At 38.0% G+C, this 21,275-nt stretch overlaps 1 long non-coding RNA gene across 4 annotated transcripts in view; it reads right to left on the bottom strand.

Annotated features, from left to right (window-relative positions):
• The window catches only part of LOC138701389 (uncharacterized), a 33,993-nt gene extending 14,134 nt beyond the window's left edge, over positions 1-19,859 (bottom strand). For 2 of the 4 annotated variants that reach the window (XR_011332533.1, XR_011332535.1), the window contains exons 1-3: positions 19,707-19,859; positions 4,132-4,268; positions 1,865-2,100 (exon numbers count right to left, since the gene is read on the bottom strand). This is a non-coding gene — a long non-coding RNA (uncharacterized lncRNA). The remainder of the gene's footprint in view (positions 1-1,864; positions 2,101-4,131; positions 4,269-19,706) is intronic. The other 2 variants (XR_011332534.1, XR_011332536.1) reach the window with 1 other exon arrangement.
• Between the last annotated feature and the right edge of the window lie 1,416 nt (positions 19,860-21,275).

Genomic DNA, 21,275 nt, shown 5'->3' with positions numbered 1-21,275 from the left:
AATGTTTTCAAATTTTGAATCAACGCCTTAATGTTCTCCACCTCCATGTCTGTTGTCGCCTTTCTAGCCTACAGAACGGAATTCCAGTGCTCGATTTCAGAGAGATCCTTCATCCGTATTGAAGACATCACAACACAAGTAAATTTGGTTAGATATGTTTCAATACCGTTCGTATCTATTAATGTCTCTGCAGCGATGTTCATATCCTTTACTTTTGCAAGAGCTGTTCTCAACCCTGAAATGTGTGAAGCAAATGGCTTAATACTGTCTATCCTGGCTGACCATCGCGTTCGTGATGTTGAGTGACCTGCTTTCTAGGTAGATGCCATGCCCAATGCAACGATTTCACGGCGATCCACGTGTGTAAAAATGTCGCACAAATTAAATAATATTATTACTTTTAATTTTACATTTTAATTAATATGTATATAGTATTACCATCATGTTACGCGGGCCCCCCCGGACATCCCGGGCCCCCAGACTACAGCCATGCCTTCTATACCCTCTCATCGGGCCTGCCTTTATGGCAGTGAATAACTAAATATTCCTCGAAATGTTGTAATGAGAACTAATGCCTGTTGTCTGTAAGAATGTTCTTAAATTGGGAGAAACTTCTCTTCACTTCACATGAAGTGATTGGGCAATACTTCACGGATCCAATCTCAGCTGGGGACCAAACCAGTGGGAACGCAGTAATGTCAATGTCATTTCCAATCAGTGCTTCTACCACCAATAACACTTGCTCCCAACAGGTTTTCTTTTCACAATTTTCAAATACTTATTTCTCATTGCTTCTCCCATGCTGCTTGGTATTTCTTTAAAAATAGTTTCTACTTTCTTCATAACTTGCACAGCACTGTGGTGTGGAATACTCCTCGTTTCCAGTTTCGTTATGTTAGCAGGCAGCTTTCCAAAGTTTGCTTTGATGAAAGCAAGATCAGATCTTAGCTTTGGGTTTTCCAGGATAATATTTGTCTCTTCTATGCTTGCCACCTGGTTCTCATCAAAAGTATCAATAACCTACGTGCTCTGATGGCAGTAAGACGTAACACACAAATTATTGATAGTTGTATGGCATCACTGCCCTCTGCTGGATAAAAAAAAAAAAGAGACAAATTACAGATTAAAAAATATTGATAAAATAGTCAATAAATTGAAATATAATATATAATACAGATATTTAGGCAACATTTAGGCATTTATAAGCAAATAGACATTTACTAGTGAAATAGGTAATTATAGCACTATAGAATTCGCATATAATACTCGCAATGCCTTAAAATGGACATGTAACCTAAAAGCTTGCGTCTTCAGGTTAAGGATTAAAATAGGCATATAGGCATAAATCCGCAGCTTAGTTATTGTACTGTACCTTTTGTTAAATTTTTTTTTTCACAGCTTTAAGTAAAGTGTTAATATTCTGGTTTTTTCTGCAATTGGTTCTTTACCCAAGTAATGTATCACCACATACTCATACTGGGTGTTCATTTCAAAGTGTGTCATGACGTCACTGTTGTGAGTCAGCGATTTGAAGCGAGTTTCAGCTTTTATGTCAGAGAAGTTGCCTATTAATCAAGGCGTTCAATCTGAACTTGAGAATGTGTACGGTATAACTTAAACGTCGTAGCAACAGATGTCAGTCTGTACGGTCTGTGTGCTACCATAACCTCTTTCGAACTGTGTTTTGCGCGGGCAAGTCGTACGCAGGCTATTTTTTATCATCGGTTGCATACCGCAACATTCCACAACACAAATCAAATGCTCCGTGTCCACGCTGACCGTCCAAGTTAATGTCAACAAATACTGCACGTAAGTAATCGTCTTAACCCTCTCCCCATATCCCGACAGTAAGAAAAAAACTCACCTCAGTACGTGTTTCCAAACAGTTCACATTCCTGCCACTACCAGCGTTACCATACGTATCGGCAAGTTCTCTTCTGAATGAATGCTGTACTTGCTAGGCAACTTCTCTAACACATATGTAATACACCTCTGCGGAAGTGTAGGAAGATTGAATTCTCTAGGCTCATCGGCTAGCCATATGACGACATACAGCGAGCCATGACACACTTTGAACTGAACACCCAGTAGACAGGGACACTGTAGAACAGTTAATAAAATACATCAATGTCGGTAAATACAACTACAGTGAAACCTGTCTAAAGCGGCCATCTGAAGTTACCTTGTAACATGGCCGTTTTATCAGGTGGCCGCTGGATTAAGGTTGCGGTTTTTTTATGAATCAGCATGAAAATACTGAATTTCACAGATTTTTTAGGACTGTACGCATACAACAATCATGCATATTAATGTCAGCCTCTTCCATTCTTGCAACTAGCCTTTTCAAAACTCGCTTGCAGTACCTCAATTTAAATGACTGGATAATACCTTGATCAAGGGACTGGAGGTGTGATGTATTTGGGGGAAGAAACACCAATTTCACGGATCACATTGCGATTTTGTCGTTTAATCTTAGAATTGAAATCGCATAGCTAATTCTCAAACAATGATGATGTCATCCAAGCTTTATTGTTGGCAGTCCACTTCACCTCCAATAAGCCCATGTCAACATTTTTCAAACATCTCGGTTTTAATGATTTCCCTATCATTAAGAGTGGTTCTTTTTCTCCTGCACCATTAAAACAAAAGAGCAGAGTTATTCTGTCTTTTGCCAACTTCCCCCCGTTACATTCTTTTTTCTTAAAACTTAAGTTTTGTTAGATAGGGCCCTGAAGAAAAACCTGTTTCGTCAACATTGTAAATGTCTCTGAGTTGATATTCCGCAAGAATTGAAGGCAGTCTATTTTTTCCATTCTTCAATAACATTGGTTGCAATGTCACCTCCTTCACCAGACACAGAACGAAATGCAATGTTATGCCGTTTTCTAACGCACTCTAACCACTCATTATTAGCAACAAAATTTCTTACATTGAGTTCTTTGGCAATTTCAAGAGCTTTCTCTTGAATCATAGGCCCACTTACTGCAATTTCTTCGCCCTCGCACACTTGGACCATTCGTAAACGAAATCATTCACATTACTAAACACAGATTCTCTCTTCCTCCTATTCTTCTAATATTTCATCTTTATTCTTAATTATACTGTTTATTTATGTCCTTCCACATTCGAATATTTCTGCAATTTTTCTCGCAGAAGTTCCCTTCTCACTTTCTTCAATCATTTTTCGTCTCACCTCTAAACTTAACACCACTCTAAATTTATTGTTAGACATGATTTCTCTCTCAAACTAACTTCACAGTTCCTCTGAATCAAGTGAATGAGAAAAAGAAAAATTCGTAAAAGCTGATCCATATAGAGAAAGATAGAATGAGGAGAAAAAAAATTAAAAAAAACAATTTGAATGGTTAACTACCTAAAACATACTGTGACATTTTCGATAGAAAATGTCCGTGTTTCAATCCTTAAAAAATGAGTAAGAATTTATAGCTGTGCAGGGTCGGAGTGGAAAGTGACAAAAGAGTCATAAAACAGTAACCAACTAACCCCAAACATATGGAGGGTGTACTGTTGTACACTTAGCTATTGCTTCCTGTCCTCTAACCATAAAAAAATAGGTCAGACAGTGTCCGTGAAAAGATTTTTTGTTGGACAGTGACCGTTATAGTCAGGTTCCAATCCAAATAGACCCTGGCCGCTGGCCGGCGCATGAGGTGGCTGCTAAATAAAGAGAGACTTTGTATTGATCTTATGGAAAATCCAATTGGTTCCAGAGAAAATTGGCCTTTTGGCCAGGTGGCCATTTAAATGAAGTGACCGTAAAGGCAGGTTTCACTGTACTGTAATTCGTGAAAAAAAGTCGTTATTTTAATAAATAAATCATGAAAAATGTCTATATTTAAACATGTAAATTATGAAGAAAAGGTTTGAATTTAAACACGAAAATCACTTTTAAGAAAATTAGAAATAAAATACTCATTTCCCTACAAGCTTCCCCAGTATTAATAAGGCTGGTTACATGCTAGATGGAGAAGAACATCACGTGAATATGAAAAAAATAAGTTTATGTTCATGTCTATACTATGACAGCCCACCTGGCTGGATTATAAAAATACATTGTTCCTTAGTCTTCATTGTGTACTCTAGTAAATATATTTTACACTAGCCACATACCTTTGTATGTGTATGTTGAGCAGTAGATGATGATGTCATTTGCTCTCTTGCACTCCAATATCTAATAAATCAATCCACCACTGTGGTTTAACAGTTAGCATGCCTGACCGTGAAGTGAGCGGGCTCAGGTTCAAATCCTGGGTGGGACAAATTACATGATTCAGGTTTTTTTTTCCGGGGTTTTCTTCAGTCCATTAAGAATAAATAATAATAATAATAATAATAATAATAATGATGATGATAATAATAATAATTTATTTATTTTATTTATTTATTTATATTTATTATCTATATTTAATGTGGGTTCAAATCCTGGGTGGGACAAATTACATGATTCAGGTTTTTTTCCGGGGTTTTCTTCAGTCCATTAACAATAAATAATAATAATAATAATAATAATAATAATAATAATAATAATGATAATGATAATTTATTTATTTTATTTATTTATTTATATTTATTATGTATATTTAATGTGCTGTACAACAGCCAGTGGCCAATTACAGTTCAGCACAAAGAATATAACAAAAACATAATACAAAAATAATTATTACACATAAATACAATTACAATTAAATACAATAATGACAACCAGCCTCATGGTCTAGCGGTCAGAGCTTCTGGCTATAGTTCATGAGGTCCCGGGTTCGATTCCCGGTTAGAGCACAGGAATTTTTCCTTCCTGTGTTCGCCCATGGTCTGGAATTTAGGTTAAGCTTAGATTTAAGACCTCTCCTGGCACTACATTATTATAATCATCCTATCGCATCATCGGGGTAATGTTACTCCGCCTTCCAGGCGCCCCAACCTCAGAAGTGGGTTACAATTAAGCCACAGCCAGGAGAGAAGACCAGAAATGTCGAAAAGACAACCTGGTGGCATTGGATAAAAAAAAATATATACATATATTTTACACATTTCTTCTTATAGTGTTAGTGTGTACCTAATGAACCTAAGTACTGCACATGTTCGACACATAGATTTTCATTTTTCACAACTGACATGAGCAGCCATGCTTTCCACATGATGAAAGACAAAGCCATTTTTGTACTTAATATTTGAGGAGAAAAACTCGCTCCGGCGCTGGGGATCGAACCCGGGTCCTTGGTTCTACGTACCAAGCGCTCTGACCACTGAGCTACGCCGAATTCAATCCACAGCACCGGATCGAATCTTCCTCCTTCAGTGTTTCCCTTTGTGGCCTGACTCCAAGTTAGGCATATATGTTCACGTATATGTCTAGTGTCAACTGCCATTATACTAGGAGCGCACTCAGTTGAGTGACTGGGTATGTAGAACCAAGGACCCGGGTTCAATCCCCAGAGCCGGAGCGAGTTTTTCTCCTCAAATATTAATTGTCAACATTACAGAGATTATTCTGTAGGACAAATGAATAAATTCATAATATTCTCATAAATAGCAGTGCATCATAACTGCGGAATCCCAGCCAAATAAGTCACTCAACTGAGTGCACTCCTAGTATAATGGCAGTTGACACTAGACATATACGTTAACATATATGCCTAACTTGGAGTCAGGCCACAAAGGGAAACGCTGAAGGAGGAAGATTCGATCCGGTGCTGTGGATTGAATTTGGCGTAGCTCAGTGGTCAGAGCGCTTGGTACGTAGAACCAAGGACCCGGGTTCGATCACCGGCGCCGGAGCGAGTTTTTCTCCTCAAATATTAATTGTCAACGTTACAGAGATTATTCTGTAGGACAAATTAATAAATCAATAATATTCACATTTCTGTACTTATTTTGAATCTCTTATTGTCGAAAGTAAAATAATGGAATTTCGTGACCAATGCATGTACGATTCAGCATTATTCATGAAAAAAAATTGCCGAATTCGCAAAAAAAAAAAAAAGTGCAAAATACGCGACAAATTGCGATCGTAAAACATGTCTTCAGAATGAGTCTCGTTCATACATATAAAAATTTTAACATTCTGACTTAATTAGAAGAAATTTGTGAAAAAATCATACCCGAAAATCGAGTGTCCCTACTCATTGATATTTAATACTAATTGTCGCTAGTGTTATAGCAAGGAACCACCCATTCTTTTCTTTTCATTCATATTTGCTTTCCACTCAGTCCCAGTTCACTATGGTCAGAGTACCCTGTGAATGGGCAGTCCTTGATGTCCAAAGCCTTATAAGCCTCTAGGTCTAGTGTGAAAAAAAAATTATGTTATTCTTAAAAAACATTTATCATAATCTGGATTTGAACCCACGAACGTCTGACCTATTGACCATTGAAGATGAACCATTCTGTAAGCTCGGAAGCCTAATTCATTGATTCATAATGTCTCACTCTGCCTCACTGTTGCCTTACGGAAATCTTATTCCAGGTCTTGCAAAGTTTATGTCTAATGAAACTTGCTGTTACAGTCAATGGAACAGAAGCAATGCAGCGTGCAAGTGACGCCTCCTAAACGTGTGTCAGACTCATTAAACATCAAGAGAACGGGAGTACATCACATCATAGAGATGTTTGAACAGCTATCAACACCAGTTCTAGATGCTAAATGCATCCCTATTGAGCCTTCTACCCCATTATGTAGCAAGTATAAGCATCCACTTGAGACAGATAATCTCAGAAAGAAATCAGATGGGAGGACAATTTTCACAACTGCAACTTCAAGTGATGTGACATCACCTGAAGATACAAGCTCACTTCCGCAAGGCAGATTATCATTTGAAGTCCCACAACCTTCCAAATCACTATCAAATGAAGATAAGAGACAATCTAGAGTGTCAAAAAGGCGTTGGTCTTACGATTCAGGTGATACAGAAGGTTCAAAACTGAATCAGCTAGAAGGAAATTCGGAATTGCTTGAACCTGAAGATACAAGCTCACTTCCGCAAGGCAGATTATCATTTGAAGTCCCACAGCCTTCCAAATCACTATCAAATGAAGATAAGAGACAATCTAGAGTGTCAAAAAGGCGTTGGTCTTACGATTCAGGTGATACAGAAGGTTCAAAACTGAATCAGCTAGAAGGAAATTCGGAATTGCTTGAACCTGAAGATACAAGCTCACTTCCGCAAGGCAGATTATCATTTGAAGTCCCACAGCCTTCCAAATCACTATCAAATGAAGATAAGAGACAATCTAGAGTGTCAAAAAGGCGTTGGTCTTACGATTCAGGTGATACAGAAGGTTCAAAACTGAATCAGCTAGAAGGAAATTCGGAATTGCTTGAACCTGTACTTAATGTGAAAAACAAGAAATGTGACCAGAAGTCCGGAAAGAAAAAAATTTCATTTTCATTTGAATTCACAAACACATCTACTGCAACATCAAAAACTATCGTCTGTACAAAATCTGCCTTCAATTTTGGGGCAGCGATATTAGGTGCTGGTAATTTCAGCTCAGAGCAGCCAACTACAACCACTTTGAGCTTCAGCTTTACGTCCAGCAATACAATGGCAGCAGTCACTACCACTGTTACCACAACAGTCTCTGCACTTGTCACAACTGTTCCGACATCCATGATTGCTGCCCCAGTGTCTTTAGCCACAGCCACATCTACCTCAAATTTGTTTTCTTATGATGTACCAAGATCATCGGTGACATTTGAAGCTTATTCAGGTGTTGGGTTTGAACAGCCTATGACCACCACCTCATCCACGCCCTCATTCAGGACAGACACGAAAACATGGACTGCATCTACATTTAACTTTGAGCAGTCTAAACAATTTGGTGGTAGTAATAAAGAGCCAGTCACTACAAATGGTTCAAAGAAGACAGCACTCAGCTTTGGATCCACAACAAGTGCTGCAACCATTACACCTTTTGTTGAACATTTAATTACAACCACTAACACACTGCCATCCACCAGCATGATATCATCTTTGGCAAGTTTCGGTATTTCCACCAATATCCCCATTTTCAGCTTGGATGCTTCAAGGAGCACAATTACGGCATTTGGCTCACCCAGCACACCCACGAATGTTCCTACCACAAGCAACACAACTACTACAACCACCTCAGCCACGAACTCATTCAGGACAGACATGCAAATCTCTACATTTAAATTTGAGCTGCCTAAACAATTTGGCGGTAGTAATACAGAGCCAGTCCCTATAAATGCTTCAAAGAAGACAGCACCCAGCTTTGGATCCACAACAAGTGCTGCAACCATTACACCTTTTGTTGGACATTTAACTACAACCACTAACACACCGCCATTAACCAGCATGACATCATCTTTGAAAAGTTTCGGTATTTCCACCAATACTTCCATTTTCAGCTTGGATGCTTCAAGGAGCACAATTTCAGCATTTGGTAGACTCGGCATACCCAATGGCTTTGGCAGCATGGGTTCAGCTCCAAGTTTTGGAACTGGATTTTCTGCTTTTAATGAACAAAAATCAACATCCAGTCCTGCAACAACATTTAACTTCGGCTCTGCTTTCCCATTTGGAGCACCCAGTAACGGCAGTGCCTTAGGTAATGGTCCATCTGTGAAATCATCACTACCTTTTTTTAAATTTTCTTTATTTGAATGGTCCACTGGAACAACATGCTAAGTCACTTTACTTCAATTTTTCAGGGAAGCATTTCTTAACTTTAAATACACCCATAAAACATTATGAACTTACATATCATTCAGTTTAATTTACCATGTTACACTGCAGGCTTTTAACCATTCTGATTTATTAGAAAAGTTAGTTTACTTTATGAGCCAGCACATGGGACCAGAAAACAAAAATAAACAAAAAATGACTTAGCATATTCTTTCCGTGGACCCTGCATTGTTTATAATGGAAGATTGGAAATAAAATTCGGGATAATTGTGCATTTCAGCTATTCAATTTAAGGTAATTCATCATTTTTTAAATTTCCAGTTCAGGATTTTTAACCACAATCTAACACAACAGTGCTTCTCAGGTTTAAAATCTTTTATGATCATCTCTTCCTTCAATAGCTATAGTCTAAAGAAAAAAAAAAAACATATAAGCGTGAAAAATGTAAAAAATAATTGAAATCAGATTTAATTACATCTGAAAGACTGGACAATGCTGAGTTCGCATTGAAAAACCTGCCCTTGGCGAGAAAACTACTATATTAATGAATGAATTAATTGAGCCATTCAGAGCAAAAGTGGTGTAAATCAAAATTAGGTAATGAGGTTTAAAGTAAAAATTCTGTAAAATACAGTGCAAAGTAGCAATTAATATGTCTTTCTTGCTATCCACAGACTACTAATAGTTTAAATAAATTGAATATTAATTGCTACTTTGCGCTGTATTTTACGGAATGTTTACTTTAACTGTCATTATCCATTTTTGACTTACACCACTTCTGCTCTGAATGGCTCAATTAATGAACATCTAAAATAACATTTGATGATTATATAGGGTGGTGGGGGGATGAGTTAACTCAATTTAGTAAAATTTTCACGAGAGAAATTTTTAACTTCATAGTTAAGCTAGGTTTGAGTCTATAATGCAGTATTCAAATTTATAACACATATTCTTAGCTGCTTAGAACCAAAGCTGGCTGACATATTACATTTTAACTTTAATCCAGAAATTTTATGGAATTGATTTACCTCGTTGTTTCAGTGTGTTTCAAATAACATGGGATTATTTTACAAAAAGTCAAGTTACTTTAAAATGCTTGTTTTTAAGAAATAAACCCTGCCCTCATATTGTGATTATACATATCATGGCCTAGATCTAATACCACATATGTGATTTTTTCAAAATTTTCAGGAGAGCATAAAGCTGTTTATTACTTATACATTCTATCTATTTCAACCACTGAAAGCACAATAATCAGTAAGAATGTAGTATTTTTACTGATTATTGTGCTTGTCAGCAGTTCAAATGGACGGAAAGTATAAATAATAAATAGTTTCGTCTCTCCTGAAAATTTTGAAAATATCAAATCCATCAATATATACACAGTGTTTTGCCAAGTGGCATGTCTTTCACTGCAAACCCAGCATTCTCCAATCTTTCCTATTTTCTGTCTTCCTCTTAGTCTCTGCATATGATCCATATCTTAATGTCGTCTATCATCTGATATCTTCTTCTGCCCCAAACTCTTCTCCCGTTTACCATTCCTTCCAGTGCATCCTTCAGTTGGCAGTTTTTTCTCAGCCAGTGACCCAGCCAATTCCTCTTTCTATTCCTGATCAGTTTCAGCATCATTCTTTCTTCACCCACTCTTTCCAACACAGCTTCATTTCTTATTCTGTCTGTCCATTTCACATGCTCCATCCTTCTCCATATCCACATTTCAAATGCCTTTAGTTGCTTCTCTTCACTTTATCGTAATGTCCATGTTTCTGCTCCATATAATGCCACACTCCACACAAAGCACTTCACTAGATTCTTCCTCAGTTATATTGTCATTACTGTTTCACAATTTGTTCATTTACATCACAGTATATTACAAAATGTTTCACTGTTTCTAAAGCAGTAATGTCATTAAAGGACACAAGATTGTTGGAGGCAAGCATGGACAGCTTTGAATTTACACGAATTTCAAAGTGGGTCGCATCTTAACAATGAACATGTGAAAATTTTCGCGATCTTACATTTCACAGAAAACCTAATTTTAAGCAAAATTGATTGTGTATCTCTGAAGTTTAAAATATGAAAGTGTGAAAAATGTACAAATTAAAAGTATATAACCAAATAAATTAACATGAAAGGTATGGGAATTTTGCTAGAATTTCAGGGAAAAAAAAAAAAAAAAAGCGGATATATATAAAATATGCATTAGTGCAAACAATATAAAAGAAGTTTTACTATACTTAGAATAAAACCAAACATCTTGTTTCGGAATATAAAAATATGCTTTTGTTTGTAATGTAGAAAATGAAAATATTTTCTTATTTGAGTGTAGAGTAAAATGTTTTCATTTTATATGTATGTGTTTTCGAGTAGATAACAGAATAGCTGCCCAGAGCAAGGATGTGACTAGGAAATACGAAATTCTTCAAACAAGAGGAAAAACATATTGTACTGTAGGCCTACATAACTTTTGATTTTTAGTGCAAGACTGACAATCAGACATGTGTGTAGATTTTAAAATGAGTACAAGCATTACGTCCCACGCCGTGGCATCATGGTTTAAGGCATCCTGCCTAGGACCCGCGTTACGGAATGCATGTTGGTTCGAGTCCTCATGGGGGAAGAAATTTTCTCATGAAATTTCGGCCAGTGTATGGGACTGGTGCCCACCCAGCATCATGATGCACTTGGGGAGCTACGATAGGTAGCGAAATCCGGTTGCGAAAGACAGCTATAACGGCTGGGGGTATCATCGTGCTAACCACATCTGGTTGGATGATCGTCCACCTCTGCTTCGGCATGTGGGCGTGAAGCTAGCAGCCGGCTGGTCAGTCTAGGCCCTTTACGGGCTGTAGCACCATGGATTATTATTATTATTATTATTATTATTATTATTATTATTACAAGCATTACACATAGTGCATCATTAACAACCATTATTTACGAAAAAGTCTATTTATGAGAAATGAGAGTTACAACCTTCTTCTGAGTGGCTATTCAACTAAAGAGAATAAACTGGAATGGAGATGTTACTGATAACTTGGAAAGAACTGCAGAATGTTTGAGAAAGTATGTGTCAACTATTTGAATAATTGTACCAACCCTTTTGTGTATTGTAGGTGTGAGTCCTGTGAGTTGTGGTATGATAAAGAGCATGGAGATGGAAGTGGATGAGGAAAGTGTGAAAGAAGAAACTATACCAAACTACAACAAAATGAATTATGTCATTCCACATGAAATACAGATTGCATCGGGAATAAATGAGAGTAGAGGAGTGTTACAGAAGAAAGATGATAACTGTGAAATGTGTTTTGGTGTGAAGCCAGCCACAGAATTGAAAATTGGAAGTGTTATGAACATCTTCGGCAGGAAGGAGGTATCCTTTGATAGAGAAGAGCCGATGGAGCTTAGTTCCAGTAGCACTATGTCGATAGATGAGTTCATGCCAGCACCCAGAACTTGGGAATGTGGAACGCACATGATAAATGAGAGTAGAGGGGTGTTACAGAAGAAAGATGATAACTGTGAAATGTTTTTTGGTGTGAAGCCAGCCACAGAACTAAAAATTGGAAGTGTTATGAACATCTTCGGCAGGAAGGAGGTATCCTTTGATAGAGAAGAGCCGATGGAGCTTAGTTCCAGTAGCACTATGTCGATAGATGAGTTCATGCCAGCACCCGGAACTTGGGAATGTGGAACGCACATGATCTGTAACAAAAGCAATACCACCAAATTTGATTGCTATGATACCCCGCATTTGTTGGCAGAGTCAGTGAGTTACAGTACGACACCTGCACAAGTAAGTTCAGACATCCAATTCAAGTCGTCGGGGACACCGTGGTGGGAATGCGAATCAAAGGGGCCACGTTTGGTTATCAAATCACTGTTGCCCCCAAAGTCACCTATCAATTTTGGGTTAGCAGATAAGTTAAAGAAACCTGCAGGACCATTCGAGTATACTCAGACTACAGAAGCTGTTCAGCTGCAAAAGAAGCTAATAGTGCAGACCTCCCGTGTCAAACCTGCAAGTAATACCTGGAAGCGTCGCACTCGTCTAGCAAGGAACCCATATAAATGGAGAAAGTGTATTGCACGTGAAAATAAGGAGCCAGGTTTGGCTACCAAAATAGTGTGGTTCTCAAAGCTACTTGCCAATTCTGAGTTCGCAGATAAGATCAAACCTGGAAGAAGATGGAAACAAACTACAAAAGCTGTTTGGCTGCAAAAGAAGCCAGTAGTGCGGCCCTCCCATTTCAATAGAAATTTCAAACCTGCAAGTGACAACCGGAAGCATTGCACTTGCATAGCAAGGAATCCATTTGCTTGGAAAAAATGTCAAGAATGTAAAAGTAAGGCTACAAAAACAGTGTTGCCCCCACAGCCACCTGCCAATTCTGGGTTTGCAGATAAGATGAAGAAACCTGCAGGACCACAGGAACAGAATATAAACGCTGTTTGGCTGCAAAAGAAGCCAATAGTGCAGCCCTCCCATTTCAATACAAATTCCAAACCTGCAAGTGATAACAGAGAGGGTTGCACTTGCATAGCAAGGAACCCATTTGCATGGAGAAAATGTCAAGTATGTGACAATAAGGGGCCAGGTTTGGCTACTAAAACAGTGTTGCCCCCACAGCCACCTTCCAATTCTGGGTTTGCAGATAAGATGGGGAAACCTGCAGGACCACAGGAACAGAATATAAACGCTGTTTGGCTGCAAAAGAAGCCAATAGTGCAGCCCTCCCATTTCAATACAAATTCCAAACCTGCAAGTGATAACCGAGAGGGTTGCACTTGCATAGCAAGGAACCCATTTGCATGGAGAAAATGTCAAGTATGTGACAATAAGGGGCCAGGTTTGGCTACTAAAACAGTGTTGCCCCCACAGCCACCTTCCAATTCTGGGTTTGCAGATAAGATGGGGAAACCTGCAGGACCACAGGAACAGACTACAAACGCTGTTCAGTTGCATAAGAAGCTAATAGTGCAGACCTCCCATGTCAAACCTGCAAGTAATATCCGGAAGCATTGCACTCGCCTAGCAAGCAACCCATATAAATGGAAAAAATGTAACGCACGTGAAAATAAGGAGCCAGGTTTGGCTACCAAAACAGTGTCGCTCTCAAAGCTACTTGCCAATTTTGAGTTCACAGATAAGATCAAACCTGTAGGAACATGGAAACAGACTATAAAAGGTGTTCGGCTGCAAAAGAAGCGAATAGTGCAGTCCTCCCATTTGAATAGAAATTTCAAACCTGCAAGTGACAACCAGAAGCGTTGCACTTGCATAGCAAGGAATCCATTTGCATGGAAAAAATGTCAACAATGTAAAAACACGGCTACCAAAACAGTGTTGCCCACAAAACCACCTGCCAATTCCGAGTTTGCAGAAAAGATGAAGAAACCTGCAGGACCACAGGAACAGACTACAAACGCTGTTCAGTTGCATAAGAAGCTAATAGTGCAGACCTCCCATGTCAAACCTGCAAGTAATATCCGGAAGCATTACACTCGTCTAGCAAGCAACCCATATAAATGGAAAAAATGTAACCCACGTGAACATAAGGAGCTAGGTTTGGCTAGCATAACAGCGCGGCTCTCAAAGCTACCTGCCAATTTTGAGTTCACAGGTAAGATCAAACCTGGAAGAAGATGGAAACAGACAACAAAAGCTGTTTGGCTGCAAAAGAAGCCAATAGTGCAGACCTCCCATGTCAAACCTGCAAGTAATATCCGGAAGCGTTGCACTCGTCTAACAAGGAACCCATATAAATGGAAAAAGTGTAACGAACGCGAGAATAAGGAGCCAGGTTTGGCTACCAAAACAGTGTGGCTCTCAGAGCTACTTGCCAATTTTGAGTTCGCAGATAAGATCAAACCTGGAAGAAGATGGAAACAGACTACAAAAGCTGTTTGGCTGCAAAAGAAGCCAGTAGTGCGGCCCTCCCATTTGAATGGAAATTTCAAACCTGCAAGTGACAACCGGAAGCATTGCACTTGCGTAGCAAGGAATCCATTTGCTTGGAAAAAATGTCAAGATTGTAAAAGTAAGGCTACCAAAACAGTGTTGTCCCCAAAGCCACCTGCCAATTCTGAGTTTGCGGATAAGATGAAGAAACCTGCAGGAACACAGAAACAGAGTACAAACGCTGTTTGGCTGCAAAAGAAGCCAATAGTGCAGCCCTCCCATTTCAATACAAATTCCAAATCTGCAAGTGATAACCGAGAGGGTTGCACTTGCATAGCAAGGAACCCATTTGCATGGAAAAAATGTCAAGTATGTGATAATAAGGGGCCAGGTTTGGCTACTAAAACAGTGTTGCCTCCAAAGCCACCTGTTGAATTTCCAGATAAGATGAAGAAACCTGCAGGAACGTTGGAACAGACTACAAAAGCTGTTTGGCTGCAAAAGAAGCCAATAGTGCAGCCTTCCCATTTCAAGTGATACCCAGGAGCATTGAACTTGCCTAGCAAGGAACCCATCTGCATAAAAAGGGTCAAACATGTGAAAGTACGAGGCCAGGTTTCAGTGTTGTCCCCAAAATTGCAGTCCACAATCGTCACAATCGTTCATTACATTTGCTTGTTATGTATACTGTAAATATTAATAAACAGATTTTTTAATGTATCTCAGTTTCATTAGTTTGGCACTTAGCACTGTTATTAACCATAGACAGGTAGGCTAATGGTCAATTTCATGTACATGAAAGGTAAACGGTCGTAATTTTTACTACCTGTTTTCACATCTTAAAAAACTATGAAATTCTGTTCACTGAACATTTTTTCTACTGAATTTAATGTTACATGAGTATACTACCAATATTAAGTCACATTTTGCCCTCCTTAGAGTTAAGACGCAGTAAAGCCCTGTGTTCTTTACGAAAGGTTTTCTGCAGCATTTGCAATAGGACTGAGTTATTTCCCGCTTCTTTGCAAGGCATATTGCACACACAGTACGTTTTTCGTATTCCTGAGGTACTGGACACTACTCTTCTTCTTCTTCGTCTTCTTCTTCTTCTTCAGTGCCAACATTTTTCTTTGTTTTCCTTTTGAATTAACAGTTCAACTCTGGTAGTTCCAGTTTTACCTCACATAGTTGGAAAAGAAACAATTTTCTCGACAATACATTTTCATTATTCCGAGTCTTATTTTCTATGCACATAATCCAGGAACTTATAACAGCAATATCTAGAAAGATCTGCAATTGTCTTTCTGTTACAAGAAAAGTGATGACACATTTTGTCCAATGATACAAACTCCGTTGGCCTTATTGCAAAATTCGGGTTTCTTTGTCTCTTGGTTGATTATAGTAAAATTATATCGAAATAAAGACAGCAGTAGCAGTAAAAATAATAATAATAATAATAATAATAATAACAATGATCCATGGCGCTAACAGCCATGAAGGGCCAAGGCCGACCAGCTGGCTGATGGTGTCACATCCATATGCCTGAGTAGAGGTGAACGATCATCCAAACAGAACGGAGGTATGTGATCAGCATGATGATCCTACCAGTCGTTATAGCTGATTTTCGCAACTGGATTTCATTTCCCCAAATTTATCTCAAAGCTGAACAGACACTGGTCCCATACACTGGCCGAAATTTTATGAAAATTTTATGTCCACAGTCTACAGATCTCATGGATATAACAACTTTCTGTTTATTTCAGGAACTTGTCCCTGCCTTTTTGATGTTGAGAAGCATTTTGATTTGTAACCACAATATGTACAAGTTACGAAATGCTGTAATTCCCAACCAAATCTTTGTATTTCAGAAACATTCAGTCACAGACTCACATGTGAAACAACAAGGGCAAGCTAACACTGATATTAAATTTTTGAAGGCAGTCTGAATCGAAAATCACATTATAATTATCACTGACATTACTATTATCTAGGCCACAGTTCGAAATTTGGTGAAGTTTTATTAATGTACTGCCAGTATAGGAAATTAAACGCAAACACTGAAAATGCCTTAGTTTTGCAGTGTGGAGTAGTAGAAACTCGATGTGATCACTGGGAGAGCTGTGGTCCCAACCAACCCACCCTAAATAGGTTCCTTACTTATATATAGGAAAATCGTCGTACTTGAAGGAAGAAGGCGGCCATATTTCATCGTTGTGACGTTATTGGAGGTGGAGTGGGAGAATGATTGCAGTGTCGCCAAATGTGGTAACCATTCATATTATCTTACACACCTAACAAAACCTAACCTAACGTGCTACACACCTATTGTAACATTCCTAACGTTTAGCACACCTGTTGTAACATTCCTCACAGTTTCATTTCGTTTGCCGATATTGGCATCCCTGCTACACTTGTACCATATCGTCTGCTGGAATTCTGAATCCATCTAGTGGAAGTGAAGTGAAACTGCGACTCTGTTAATTACGTTTCCGAAGTTGTTTCTGTGTTACCTGCATGAATTATTGTGTCATTGTAGTGATAATTTCATTTATATTGTAAGTACAATAAAAATTGAAATGTGTCGTGGCTGAGATAAAAGTGTTCTAAATTGATTTCCAGCGCCACAATCCCAGTGATAAACGTGTGAATATATTCGTTAGGAGTCCGTTGGAAGTGGCAGTAGGGCACTAAAACTTGACCCGAAATTTTAGAGTGGGAAGAACCACAAACTTCACTTAGGCCTACACTAGAACTATTATTTATAGTTGCACCAACAGATCTATGCCCCTTCAGCGCTGTCGTCGTTCTTGGAAAAGTTAACGCCTCTACTCACCCCATTCCACCCGTTTCTCTCCCACTACGTCAAACAGCAGGCCACGATCCTTGCTGAATAGGGATGTTGCCAAACTTACGTCAAACAGTGTCATATCCCTTGAATATTGCTTGTAATAATGTAATGTTAATTATTACTTATTCATAATTTAATTTAAGTAGGTCTAATGACGCTGATTGACTTACGATTGTTTGCAGATAATTATATTATTACAGTGGATATTTATTGGTTAAATGGAAAGTATGCGAAGGGAATCTATTTCGTTTTTAAAGAGAAGTGTTTTCGTCATAAATATTTCTCCTTCACCTCATTATCTTATTTTGTTAGGTTTGGAACGTGATCTTGAAGTCCTAATGAAATTGTAAAATTTTTGGGAATGAATGAACACATAGTCATGTACCCTCCTTCTTTCTCATCCGCGCTAGGGACCGGCCATGGCGAAGTTACTACATGATAGACCTTATTTACATATTTACATACTATATAACATAACATACTGATAATGATAATGTGCAGGAGTTCTGATTTATGCTTATGAAAATAATTGACAATTTACATATTTACAAAAGACCAAGACTTGAATTAGGCCTATACATGAAACTACAGAGGGCATATCCCGGACATATCTGAATCTGATTCACTACTATTGCTGCTGCTGTCTTCACTCAAATTGATAACAAATCGAGCCACTTCCTCTTCTATTAATCCGTCCTTCTCTCTATATTCCGCCTCTAGCTTCTGTACTTGTTCACATTCTTTTTTCCATACATCACTTGTTATTGATGAAATAGCATCTTCTGTGATAGTTCTTATCTCGCTTAAACTAGATTTTATGTTTTTACTTGCAACTTTTTGTTTTACCAAACCCCACATGTACTCAATAGGACTAAGATCGCAATGATACGGTGGCAATCGCAACACTGTATGACCGTGTTCGTGGAGGAGGCGGTCAGCTATATAAGTCAGCTCAGGTTTATTCCTTTTTACAATTTCCAACAATTCTGCTTTTGTCATATCTTCTTCGAAGGTTATAGCATTCATTCGCAGCCATTGTTGAATTTCTGCCTTCTTGTTTGCAGTACACGGTGGCTTATTTTCTTGAAGTGTGTGATATTTTGCATTGTCCATCACCACAATGCAGTTGGGAGGTAAATTTCTTATCAGTTTCTCCAGGAGCCACTTCTGAAAGTTGGTGCTGTTCATTTCGTCGTGATAATCACCCGTTTTCCTTTTTGAATTGAAAATGAGTAGCGCGCCATCAATAAAACCTTTGCTTCCTCCAGCATGAGTGATTATCAGCCATTCGCCAGGACTGTCGTAAGATGTAACGCCAGAAACATCATCGCTTTGCCAGCATTTTTTAACAGTATAATGTGGATGTATCCATGTTTCGTCTAAATACACAATATACTTTCCTTCTCTGCGAAATTTCGCAATTTTTCTTAAATAACTGCCCTCCATGCTACAATATCATTTCTTTCAATCAAAATACATCTTGTATTTCTACATTTTTTAAATCTAAAACTTTCCGTAGCGTTTCTCTCCCTCCTTGGAAATTTATTGCTTCTCTCGCAACCTTCAATAATTTCTCCAATATCGGAACTTCTTTCTGCATGTATAAAATTCTTGTATCTTTCTTCTTAAAATACATCCGTCCTTAACATCTACAAGAATTAAAGGTTCCCTCGGTCTGTTCCTTCCTGGTGACTCTAGCTTTTCATCTCCTGCACAGACTATCTCTCTCTCTGATTTTCTTTATTAGGCGCTCTGACCTGCCTATATAAACTACATAAAAAAATAGTATTATATTAGTATTAGTTAAGTAAGAAATTTTAATACGTAATCAATTGAAATAAAATAAGCCTCACCTGTGATCGCAGCTGCTCTTTTCGTTGCCTGATTTATAGGAAACAAATATTGACCTGTTTGTTTATCTTCATCGCAAAATGCTATTACTTGCTTAATAATATTTCTTTCACCACTCCGTGCTACAGTATTCATGTTGAGTTGACAACACTGGACTGCAAGTGCAAATAAACTGTCCCGCAAGAAGGCTCAAAATTGTGAGTAGTGGGGGAGAGAAAGAGAGAGGGATAGAAAAGAGAGAAATAGGAATATAGGGACAGAAATGAATTGCCGTGGCTGAAAAGGAATTAAGGTTCAGTTCACAGTTCTCTATACTGTGTTCTGTTCGCATATCTTACGGGGGCACAGATCCGATGGTAGGACTATACAATACTATCGCTAATGTGTACATTAGTATTACTATTTACAGTTTCAGTTTGCTTCATAAACCTATTACCATGAAAACTTCTCTTTATTTTTCTTCCACTTCGATTACTAGAACCCATTTTCACTCTGAATTTATCAGCCAAACTTCACACAAAGAAACACATGCTTTCAAACTATGGAAGCTGACATTTTTCTTATTGACACAAATCAAAACAGTGTAGGTCCTACCATCTGTTGGTGAATATGCGTACTACGTGATTAGCTCAAAACCCGCGTAATTGGAAAAGTAAACAACGCGCACATTTTGCCTAGGTTATCATTTTAATTTAATATTTAAGGAATATAGAAACAACATAAAGTTTAAATATATTATAGTGTTCAGTGTTAAGGAATTGCTGTTTGTTGTCTTTTTTTTTCTTTCTTTTAATTTTATTTAAGTTATTGTGTTACCGACAGTGTAAACTTTTACATGGCTGAAGGGCCACACATTCAAAATATTATGAGTGATTCACAAAATACAATTAATACCGTCTCGTCAGAGAGCGTTAAATTCCAGCTTCCTACGAATCTGAAGACTTATTCACGAATGCGTAATGTAACGAAAGAGCAAGATCAACCTAAAAAGATGAAACCAAATCCTGCTACATCTAGCATTTCAGAATCTTCTATTTCAAAACTTGAAGATATAGTACATCCTTCTGTAACTCTCAACAATCGGTTTTCCCCTCTTGAAACTACAGTTGATAGTGTTGACACAGGAACTTCACAACTTATTAATCAAGAAACAACACCAAGAGATAAGCCTCAATACACAAAACAGCCAAGAATGCCACCGATAACGGTGAGTAAATTACCAGATGGAAACTTCTTTGCCCAAAATAATAAATTACAATCATTGCTCACAAAATCCATGACAATTAGCTATACACCCGAAGGTATAAGTTATTACACTGCCAACAGGTCTGACTATGATAAGCTATATTCAATTCTTATAGCTGAAAATATACAATTTTATTCTCATGAGCCTAGAGAAAACAAATTGCTTCAAGTAGTTATTAAACGACTTCCCACATTCGTCGAAGCAGAAACATTGAAAACAGAACTAGAAAAATTATCATATGCGATTGAACATGTTCGACAATTATCTGTCCCTATCTTGACAGAGGATGGAAGTACACAAAGACGTCCAATACCAGTCTGGATAGTTACCTTACCCAATAACGAACATTCAAGGACAATTTTTCAATTAAAAGATATAGATCATCACATAATAAAAATAGAAACATACAAACCAAAACCACATGTGATTCAGTGCCACAGATGTCAGGGATTTAACCACACTTCCAAGAGATGTAATTTACAAATCAAATGCGTTAAATGTAGCAATAGTCATTTATTTGCAGACTGTCCATTTAAGGGTCCTTCAACTCTGCCAAAATGTGCAAACTGTAATGGAAACCATACAGCGAGCTATGGACAGTGTCCAATACAAGTTGCAAAACGAGCTGTTCTACAGCAAAAGATTAGAAACAAACAAAATACAATTAAGGAGAGTACGCCCCCTGTGTGGCAGTCGTTTGACTTTCCTACATTACCAAAACCAGATCCCATATTATATGTTCATGCATATCAAAACACA

This window comes from Periplaneta americana, chromosome 6, assembly GCF_040183065.1.
Source record: "Periplaneta americana isolate PAMFEO1 chromosome 6, P.americana_PAMFEO1_priV1, whole genome shotgun sequence".
NCBI lineage: Eukaryota > Metazoa > Arthropoda > Insecta > Blattodea > Blattidae > Periplaneta > Periplaneta americana.
This window is presented reverse-complemented; position numbering and strand designations above follow the sequence as displayed.